Source organism: Sciurus carolinensis, chromosome 3 (assembly GCF_902686445.1).
Source record: "Sciurus carolinensis chromosome 3, mSciCar1.2, whole genome shotgun sequence".
NCBI classification, from domain to species: Eukaryota; Metazoa; Chordata; class Mammalia; order Rodentia; family Sciuridae; genus Sciurus; species Sciurus carolinensis.
Window position 1 is genome coordinate 90,857,282 of NC_062215.1, and position 11,143 is coordinate 90,868,424.

General features: G+C 37.0%; 1 pseudogene; it reads left to right on the forward strand.

Annotated features, from left to right (window-relative positions):
- Positions 1-7,572: 7,572 nt before the first annotated feature.
- LOC124980789 (transcription initiation factor TFIID subunit 9-like) lies at positions 7,573-8,344 on the forward strand (annotated as a pseudogene).
- Positions 8,345-11,143: the final 2,799 nt, after the last annotated feature.

Consider the following 11,143-nt stretch of genomic DNA (forward strand, 5'->3'; position numbering starts at 1 on the left):
ACAGAGGCTGACCTTGAATTTACAATCCTTATGCTTCAGTCTCTTAAATCCCTGGGATTACAGGTGTGCACCATTGCTTCCTGCTTGTAAGGTCTTAAAGAAAGTGGTAAAATTGACATTTGATGGTCTGATCACTTCTAAGACCTGAGCTTTTAGTTACTATATCATCCTTGTCTTGCTAGGGATATGCACTGTCTCCTTAGAGATATTTATTACCATATTTAAATTTTTCTCTTTCCATTTTTGATTTTTTTTTCTATTTCTATTTTATATTTTTCCCATTCTGTTTTTCTTTTTTTTTTCTAAATTTAATGATTATGTTGCCATTCTTCAATTTTTCTGTAATTATCATTTTCTACTAGGTAAGATGAAGCTATAACTTTCATTATTTCCCATCCTCTTATCCTTTAATATGGTTACATCGAAACCTTGGTTAAATATTCAGCTTTAGTACTATTACGACTATTATAAGTAACCTTGAAATGGAAATAGGAAATTTAAAATATGGCAATAAATATCAAAGAAATAAGATAAAATAGATTGTAATGCTTGACTATGGGGATCTACGCATATAAGAGAGCAACAAATAATCATTGGAATACTGTTTTTCACAATAAATCTTATTTTGAAATCAAGTATCTTTTTTTTTTACCTTATGTGTGTCTTTGAAGAAAATAATTTCATAAAAAGGAGGAAGAGAAAAAAGAGGAAAAGAAGAAGATAACCCTGTCATTGGGACTGTCAACTTCATTTCTCTGAAAAGCTCTACTGAAAGTTGTTCACAAGAAAAAAAAAGAAATTTCCATGCTGTCCATAGAAAGCGTCAGGCCCAGGAGAATGCCCTGGGAAGCACACCAACAAAGGTCACTGAAAGCAACAGAACCCAGATAAATGCCACTGCAGAAGCAGGAGTTTAGCATGTGAACAGACAAGCCCTTTCCTACAACCTCCAACTCCGTCCTAGCTAGAGAATCCCAAAGAATGACTGGAGACCCAAGAAGAGAGGTTCACTTTTTGCTAAATCTAGTTGGTCCCTACCTAAAGTGTTCTGAATGACTTTATATTCACAGTGCTTCCTGACGTATTGGTTGTTAGGAGTCAGGACAGTAAAAAGCCAATGGAGTGCCTTGAATATATAAGCATTTTGCTCAACTAAAATATATTTAATAAATTTAAAATAAGGGAAATAAATATATACTTCTTACAGTATGAACAAATTCATATGAAAAGATCACACGAAAAATCCACACACATTAAAATATCCCTCCCATACGTTTCTAGATGGCGAACACCCCCCATTCTTAACTTTACACTTTTCCCAAATTGTTTAAATCTCCTCTTTGTACAAAAGCTGTTAGTGGTCAGTCCTCTTCCTGGGGTGCCTTTCTTGGACACTCCAACCTGCTCCAACCTTCTCTGGTTCAATTTGTTTCACCTATGGAGAATGCTCCTTGAGATTTGCTTTAAATGTTTCTATTTGTCTCCAGCATTTCATGATGCCATGCCTTTCACGTGGGTTTATGTTTATCCACTCTGCGAGCACTAAGTAGGCTCTTATCATACCAGAAACACACTACTTAATGTTGGAGAACTTTTCTTCATTTATGTGTTTCTTATTTTTCTTTTTTTCTCTCCTCTCCCATCTCCTTCTCTCTTCCCTCCCCTCCCCTCTCCATCCTCTCCTCTCCTCCTCCTCCTCTTCCTTCTTCTCTTCTTCCTCCTCCTCCTTCTTTTTGTTTTTTTCTGAAAGGTCCATTACTCAGACTTTGGTCCTTCTGGACTGATCTTTTTCTTATTAATGTCACATTTCATCTCCCTGTAGTTTTTCCTTTACTCTTTGGGAGATTTTCTTAATTTTGTCTTACAAACCTTCTTGAATTTTTAGTTTATGTTATATTACTATGTTAAAAGAACTTTTGATCTGTTATAGTTTGTAGATGAAATATCTTCTCTTGTTTTTCTTAGACACTGATTTTAATTTTGAAATTTTCTTCTAGAATCTTTGTTTTGACTTGATGGTTTTCCTAGGATGGCTTTGTTTTTGTAAGCTCTGGTTTCAATCTTTCATGTTCAGAGGTCTCCTAATGGCAGAGTAGTCCTTGACTTTCTGCTTATATTGAAGACTATGTCACTGAGAAGCTGATTGTAACCACCATTGGTGGATGCGTGTCAATTCTGAGCTTCACTGAAAGTTGATTTGCCTGGACCATTTCCCTGGAGAACCCATGCCAATACCTTTAACATTTTGTCCTGATCAGGATGCTCAGAAAATTTTCCTATCTTTGCCATGGAGACTACAAGTCTTGCTTCTTGCTTCCACATTTGTGGTGTTAACTGGTAACATGACCCTGAGGGGAACACCAAGATGCAGTATGTGAATGTTCACTGAGTCTCTTTGTTGGATTATGTGTTTCCAACCTTACAGGATGTCTGATATTTGTCTAGAGAGGCTGTTTTACAGTTTCTGAGAGTGAGGAAGGGGAATCTGTTCATCTATGTGGAACTGGTAAGAGGATTTGGGGAATATCTGTTTCTTTTCTTTTGTTTGTTTTTTTCTTTCGGTTCTGGGGATTGAACTTGACCACTGAGCCACATCCCCATCCCTATTTTGTATTTTGTTTAGAGAAAGGGTCTCACTGAGTTGCTAAGCACCTCACTTTTGCTGAGGTTGGTTTTGAATTCATAATCCTCCTGCCTCAGCCTCCTGAGCCACTGGGATTACAGGTGTGCACCACAGTGCCTGGCTTGGGAATATCTGTTTTTACTCTTCCTCTTCCTTGATTAAATTTTCAAGAGATCTCTGAGGCCAACTTTTCCTGAACCTTTTCTTGGACCTGCAAATCTGGTTTCTTCTCAACTTTAACATGATTAGTTTAGGATTCAGCTCTCTCAAAATGGCTAAGGCAGTAATCATAAATTTGTCTCTTTTCTGTTTGTTTCCAGTTCTTTTCTTTCCATTGTACTGGTCTGTATGAGTTTAGTATTTAAAATTAAATAAGTAATGTAAAATGCCATTTACAGTTGACATGGAGGGGTTTGCAGAAGGAGCCCAACTATTGTAAATGTTCTTTTTTTTTTTCTATTTTTGACTAGAATTTATTTTTCCTCTTGTCTCAACCCTCTTCTCACTGAACATGGTCATCCTGCTCCCTTCACACCCAGAACAGCTGCTTCGTGGGTCCTACTTTGCCAGGCCCCTATACTTACCTGCCTCAGAGGTCCAGTTTTTTTCTCTCAGACCTGTGTCTGAACTCTAGAGAAGTGCTAGGATCTTTTCCTCTGCTTCATGGGCCCTGTGTCCAGGGGGATCCAGAGATATTTTAGCCTCTGTTTCTAGCCCTCTAAGCACTTTTTAATCTGCAAAATCTTCTGTAATTCATGTCCAGAGCTTCTGAAGAGAGCAAAATGAAGTCTTCCCAGAGCACACAAAAGGCAAACCAGCCCCTAAGAATCTCTTTTCTACCCAGCCAAGATACTATTAGTTATGAAATTACGTGTGTGATGCCTTTATAGTTATTAAGGTTGATATTCAAAATTCTAGAAAAGTACTTTCCACTTGGCCATATTTTCTTCTTCTTCTTTTTTTCTTCTTTTCATCTATTTATGTGGGGGGAAAGTTTTTCTAACACTTCCCTTTCATTTCTGGCTAATATCTCACTTTCAAATAAGTACACCTTCTGTAACTCTGGCACCTTTCCACACTTACATTCTATTTTAAGGATAGGTACCCATTCTATTACCTTAAAAGTATGATTTAATTACATGAAGCATAGTTAGTACTTTGAAAGTTTATTAACATATACAGATAATTTTTGGTATTGGGGATTGAAACCAGAGGTGTTTACTGAGGCACATCCTCAGACCTTTTTAAATTTTTTATTTATTTAGAGACAGAGTCTTGCTAAGTTATTTAGGACCTCACTAAATTGAGGCTGGCTTTGGACTTCTGATCCTTCTGCCTCAGCCTACTGAGCTGCTGGGATTACAGGCATGCACCGCTCTGTCCGTCTCATTGATATTTTTCTAATTATAAAACTGATGTATATTCATTGTGAAACATGAAGTTCATGAACTTAAATTGTCTTATACAACTAATAATGGTTATTATATAGAAATGATTACAAAATTCATCTAATTATTTTCTTTGGTCTTACTAGTATTTAAGTTCCCAGTGTACTATAATATCAGACATTTCCTCAGAAATAGTTAACTTATTATGAACTAATAATGCTTCATTCAACAGATAGTCTGTGAGCACCTATTATATTTCAGACTATGTGCTGGGTATTGGTGAATCACTGATGAAAAATGAGAATTTTAGGGTAAGAAATTCTCTTTTTAGGGTAAGAAAATATTCTCTTTTTGTGTTTTGACTATTGGTTCATCTTTACCTTCTCTCCTTAAGAGAAGGATTCTTAAATGCAAAGATGTAAATGTAGTTCTTATCATTTTACTTCCTTTAGTTGTGATATTGGGAGGCAATTAGTTTTTCCATACTCCCAATCTTGTAAACTCTTGGTAGGGGTTCTACCAGCAGGTGCTGTTCTAAATTAACAGCAAGGTCTGCCTTAGAAGATCAGACAGATGTCTTAAACCAACAAGTTTCTGACTGATTCCTGGCTGTAAAGGGACTTGTTCCAAAGCGTCCTCTGTCATTACCAGTGAAAAATCAATAAGCAACTCACTAGGATATGTAATGAGGGGAAAAGCAAATGATGAAAGAAAAGTAAGCAATAGAAAATAACCACCAATACTTAGTATGAGAAAGTCACCACTTGCAATACTATTTATATTTCTTAATTTATTCACCATCTTAATAGTTAATGTTTTACAATTCCCTAAAAAACTAAAATAACAATATGTTTCAGAGCTCAGTAAAATCTGACCTGAAGACCCAAAAGAGTAGGTTTATTTGTGTAGTTACCTTTATGGTTTTATCAGCACAGGGCAAGGACTCCTCTAGTGGTAAACATTTTCTCTCTCCCATTCCTTCTAGAGGAGTAACAGAAATAGCTGACAAGAGTGCATTCTTTTCTACTGAACCCTTAATTTCACATAGCTGAATTCCCTCAAACATCAACATCTGGGGAAGTTTACTAAATCTGGCTGTACCTCAGAATCATCTGTGGAGAGTTTGAAACTTTCAGATGTTCAGGTTCTGTCCCTGGATATTCTGAAAAGCTTTACATCAATGTCAGTACTGAACAGCCCTGGACAGCATCATGAACCTGGATGAAGAAAGAAGGCATGTCTGGGTTTGTTTCTAGGAGGCCCAGAGAATTGGGTGAAGGCTGAACTAAGCACAGTGCCCAAACTCAGAGGACAAAAAGAGAGGATATCAGTTGATGCTGAAAATGCATAGAAAGAATAAAAATGCCTTTTGCAAATCACTCAAAGTACTGATGTAATATATTGTGAAAAAAAAAAAGAAAAATGGTTGAGGCCAGAGCAGTTCAATAAACACATGAGACACATAGGCAATGTTTAATTTTCCAATAGGTGCATTAACAATCTAAGACACAGGTAGAAATAATTTTAATAATATATTTAATTCAACAGACTATATCATGAATATTATCACTTTAGATCTTAATATGAAAAATGATTAATGAGCTATTTTATATTCCTTTATCACGCTAAGTCTTTGACAACACATCTCTGTTGTTCTAATCTCAACAGTTACTTGTTATGACTGGCTTCCATATTAGCCTGTTTATGTCTAGGAGGATAATTTTTTAAATTCATTGATAATCAGTTGGTAGAGTCCCAGGAAAAAAAATAATCAGTTATCTAGGTCTTAGGAAAGATGTTTTAGAGAGTTATGGATTCGATAGCAAATGAAATTTTTAAGAAAATTTATGGGTGAAATAGAAATCCAGTCACTATGGAAGCATGTGGTGGAGAACAATTGGAGAAGATAATTTAGAAAATTAGAAATTCATTTAAAAAAATCTAGCAGTTGTTGAGCTTTTACTGTATGATAGGAGTTGTTCTATATTTAATGTATTTCCTTATTGTTATGGTTTAGATGTGCGGTGTCTCCCAGAAGACCATGTGTGAGACAATGCAAGAAGGTTTAGAAGTGCAATGATGAGATTATAACTGGCTGGTAATTGCAGGCAGGTAAGGTGTAGCTGGAAGAAGTAGATCACTGAGGGGGTACCTTTGGAGTTCATATTTTTCCTCCGTGAGAGACAAGCTTGAGAGACTGCTTCCTGGTTGCCACCTCCTGAACTGCTGTCTTCTGCCATACCCTTTTGCCATGATGTTATGTCTCCCTGTAGGTCCAGAGCAATAGAGTGAGCCCAGGCTGACCATGAACTGAATCTCTTAAAACATTAGCCAGAATAAACATTTCCTCCTCTAAGTTGTTCTTATCAGGTCTTTTGGTCATAATGATGAAAAAGTTAACTGAAACACTTACTTAATATTTTCAAATCCCCTGTGAGGGTGAATGAGTCCAGGGTGTTATGTCCAGCGATGGTGTGAATCATGAGCATCCTCTAGAGTTTTGTAGTGTGGTAGTCTTGAGTTAGTACTATTACTGCTCCCATTTTACAGATGTGGAAAATGAGACCTTATCTCTCATTGTATTCATATTGAAAGAAACTTTGCTACTCCTCCTCTTTGTAAGGTGACCTGTTTTTACCATAATTTCTCTCTGATTTAAATTACTGTTTTTTTCAATTATAAAAGAAGAAGAAAGTAGAATTCCATTTATAGGAAAAAGAAGACAGTAGATTCATATTACCTCCTTTTACTTAAATTTGATGATACTCTATCCTGCTGCACTGCCCCAGGATAGGATTTATTACTGAAACTGATTAATTATTGATGACTTCTCAAACCCCCAAATTGCAAATAAACAAATAACAACAAGAAAAATCACATAAATAAGAACAGCTGTTTCTACTTTATTTCACAAGGAAAGTGACTTTTTTCCTTTTTAATTTGTTAAGGCTGGAGCACAACACAGTCTTCTGGATTCTCCCCTTCAGTCTTGTGGCTAAAGGACAAGAAAGGATTTGGGGATGTGTTAATGGAAAGTTATTTTAGAGCCAGTGCACTAGGTTCTGCTAATTCTGAAGTAGTTTTTAGACTAATTCAAAGATAAAAGAGTAGGATCCCTTGACATAGCTTACTCCATCAGATGTGCAGGTCTTGAAGGGCATGCCACAGGCATCTCCACTAAACACATTCTAGTGGATTAAAGGGCTCTCTCCATGGGCATGGTATCTTTCTGAGTTACTGCATGCCATCAGTGGACTTTCTCAAATCATCTAGGAAAATATACTGAGAAGGAATAAAAGTGTGTGTTTGTATGTTCAGGAAGGGGGATCTTAGCAAAGTGAAGAAGAAAAACTTAAGCTTTTAAAAACATTTGGGGAGTGTGATGGGCGCGTGTGCCACGGTGCTGGTGTGGTCACTGTGACTATGTTGTAACTGAACATTCTGCTCACGGGTACTCCAGGAGTTGGAAAAATTACACTAAGCAAAGAAATTGCATCAAGATCAGGACTGAAATACATTAATGTGGGTGATTTAGCTAGAGAAGTTTGATCACTGGATATGATGAAGTCTGGCAAGATGACTTCTTCCAAGAACATGCAGAAAGATGCACAGAAGATGGCACAAATCCTGAAGGGTATGGGGATTACAGAATAGAAGCCAAGAGCTATAAATCAGATGTTGAATTTGCCTTCCAATATTCACAATTATAGATGATGCTTAAATTTATTCCAGCCATGCTAAGAAAGCTACTGTTAATACAGATGATGTATAATTGGCAATCCAGTGTTGAGCTGACCAATTTTTTACCTCTCCTCCCCAGAGAGATTTTTTATTAGATATTGCAAGGCAAAGAAATCAAACTCCTTTGCCATTGATCAAGTCATATTCAGGTCCCAGATTGCCTCCTCCTGATAGATACTGCTTAACAGCTCCAAACTATAGGCTTAAGTCTTAAAAAAAAAAAAAAGCATCTCCATCTGTAGAAAGAATAACAGTTCCATGGTTAAGTGTTGGTTCAGTTAATAGCAGACCAAGTACTCCCATACTAGGCACACCAATGCCATGTCTGTTTCAACTAAAGTAGGGACTCCAGTATCTCTAACAGGGCAAAGTTTACAGTACAGATGTCTGCTTCACAGTCCCCTGCTATAAAAGCCTCATTTCCTGCAACATCAGCAGTTCAGAATGTTCTGATTAATCTGTCATAATTGGGTCCAAAAGCATTCTTATTACCAGTAGTATGGTATAATCACAAAATACTTCCAAGGAATCATCAAATGCAGTGAAGAGAAGATGTGAAGATGATGATGATGATGATAATGATAATTTGTAATCTGGCTTTGATGCATGTAACCTGTATACTTGATCTTGGTCTTGAATCCATTGTACTGAAATTAAAGAAGCATGCTAGATGTTTACAAGTTGTGCGTTAGAAAACTTAAGTAGTATTTCATGAGCAAATAATAGTTACTATTCTTCTCAATTGAAATGTTGGATATTCTTTAATAGGACCAGTAATGGTTTTTCATCAGCCTTTATGTGTAAAAAATAAAGTTGTTCATTGATATGATAAAAAATTGAGGAAAAAAGAAACAAGAATTTCCTTTTAGTGTGTATTGTTTATAGCTATTGTTAAAGACATTTTATTTCTGATGATGAGTTGGTATACTTATGTGTTGTTAGAACACAACTTCCTGTTTCATCCACTCTCAGTCAATCATTCATGGATTCAAATAATACTTAAGAAGGGCTTGTCCTGGGCTAGCAGCGTTAACAGTTGCAAGATCATAGGCCAGTCATCATATCTCTCAGGTTTCATGGCCCTAATGCACAAGATATCAATAATAGAATTACAGCATTGTAGTGAGGATTAAAAAATAACAGTGTTAGTCACATGTGCCTCCTCATATGTGTGAAGTGGTAGATCATAAGACCTGGAATGCATCAATGGTCAATGGGAGTGGGATAGCTGGGTCAAATGGTGTTTCCATTCCAAGTTTTCTAAGGAATCTCCACACTGCTTTCCAGAGTGGCTGCACTAATTTGCAGCCCCACCAGCAATGTAAGAGTGTACCTTTCTCCCCACATCCTCGCCAACACCTGTTGTTGGTTGTATTCTTGATAATTGCCATTCTAATTGGGGTGAGATGGAATCTTAGGGTGGTTTTGATTTGCATTTCTCTTATTACTAGAGATGTTGAACATTTTTCCATATGTTTGTTGATTGCTTGTAGATCTTCTTCTGTGAAGTGTCTATTCATTTCCTTAGCCCATTTGTCAATTGGATTATTTACATTCTTGGTGTAGAGTTTTTTGAGTTCTTTATAGATTCTGGAGATTAGCGCTCTATCTGAAGTATGATTGGCAAAGATTTTCTCCCACTCTGTAGGCTCTTTCTTCGCATTGCTGATAGTTTCCTTTGCTGAGAGAAAGCTTTTTAGTTTGAATCTATCCCAGTTATTAATTCTTGCTGGAATATTACTCAGCCATAAAGAATGATAAAATTATGGCATTTGCAGGCAAATGGATGAAACTGGAGAATATCATGCTAAGTGAGATAAGCCAATCTCAAAAAACCAAAGGAAGAATGATATCGCTAATAAGTGGATGATGACACATAATGGGGGTGGGAAGGGTTAGTGTTGGGGTTGGAGTTGGGTTTAGGGAGGGGGGCAGGAATGGAGGAAGGAAGGACTGTATAGATGGAGGGGAAGGGTGGGAGGGGAGGGGGGGAAGGGAAAAAATGGCAGAATGAATCAAACAACATTACCCTATGTAAATTTATGATTACACAAATGGTATGCCTTTACGCCATGTACAAATAGAAAAACAACATGTATCCCATTTGTTTACAATAAAAAGAAAAAAAAAATAAATAAAAAAAAAAAAAAAAAAAAAAAAAAAAAAAAATGGTCAATGGGAGATTTTTGTTTTTCCACAAAAATTTTGAGTCTAGTTAGAGAAAGTAGACAAATGTACAACAAAATAAGAACACAGTCCATACCAAGTGTAAAATCAGAGGTATAACTAGGACTTCAGAGAAGAGAGAAAACTATTATTTGATTTTGCTGATGTGCATCTCCCTTGTTAATCTGAAAGCTCCAGGAGGGGAGATTTGTGCCGTTTTCACTCACGATTGCACCCCCCACCTCCCAACACAGGGCCAAATTCATGGTAGGTGTTCAGGAATACATTTGAATAACAATACAGAGTGATAATAATTAGTTGTGTGTTATTTCCTGTCAGTGACTTAGAAATGCAGGCAGGGTAGAAAGGCTGAGGAAACCCAGGGAGGTTTGATGGAGAAGCAATCCTTAAAGAATGAATGGAATTGAAAGCGCAGAAGGGTATTTCATGAACAGGGGTGCAAAAGTTAGAATAGTATCTTGTGTGGGATGGTACTAAATAAGGAAATTGGAACACGACAGACTGTGTTAATATTTACAAAGATATAAAACTGTATTTCTGGGCCAGGCTAAGTACAGTCCGTAAAGAAAACCCCCCCTCGAAACTGTTTTGTCCTAGAACCCAAACTCTAGAAACCACTGGACATACAGGAGAAATCTCCCCCACAGATTTCCCTGTTCTCATTTACATTGTGAAACAATTGCTGAGGTCTGTGAGCAGAGACAGAGCTGCTGCCTGTTATGCATGGCTTGAGGCCAGGAAATCTCTGCCCAGCTGGGGAGTCCTAGTCAGAACAGATCGCCTTTAAATGCACAATCAAAGCCAGGTCAAATGTGTTCCAGAACAGACTGAGAAATGTGAAGCCAAATATGATAAATCGTGGCGAGTAGTTGGCTGTGAGAGAAATTGGCTCTGCATGTTTCTCCACACATTGTTCCGGGAGTCATTTGCTTGTTGATTGTTGGGTGCATTTTAAAAGCAAAACTCTTCTCATCTGATGAACATGGCCAATAACTCTTCCCTGTATGCCAGTTATTCCTATACTGTAAGGAGGTGCCAATTAACATAAGCATTTGGTACGATCTGGATTGGTCACAATTAGGTGCAATCCAATTTCTGTGATATTAGCTGGAAATAACTCAATTACCCCCTCACCTCCTCTAATTCACTTTTTCAATTTCCTTTTTATTTCTATGCTGTGATTTGAGATCCTAAGTTTTCCCCT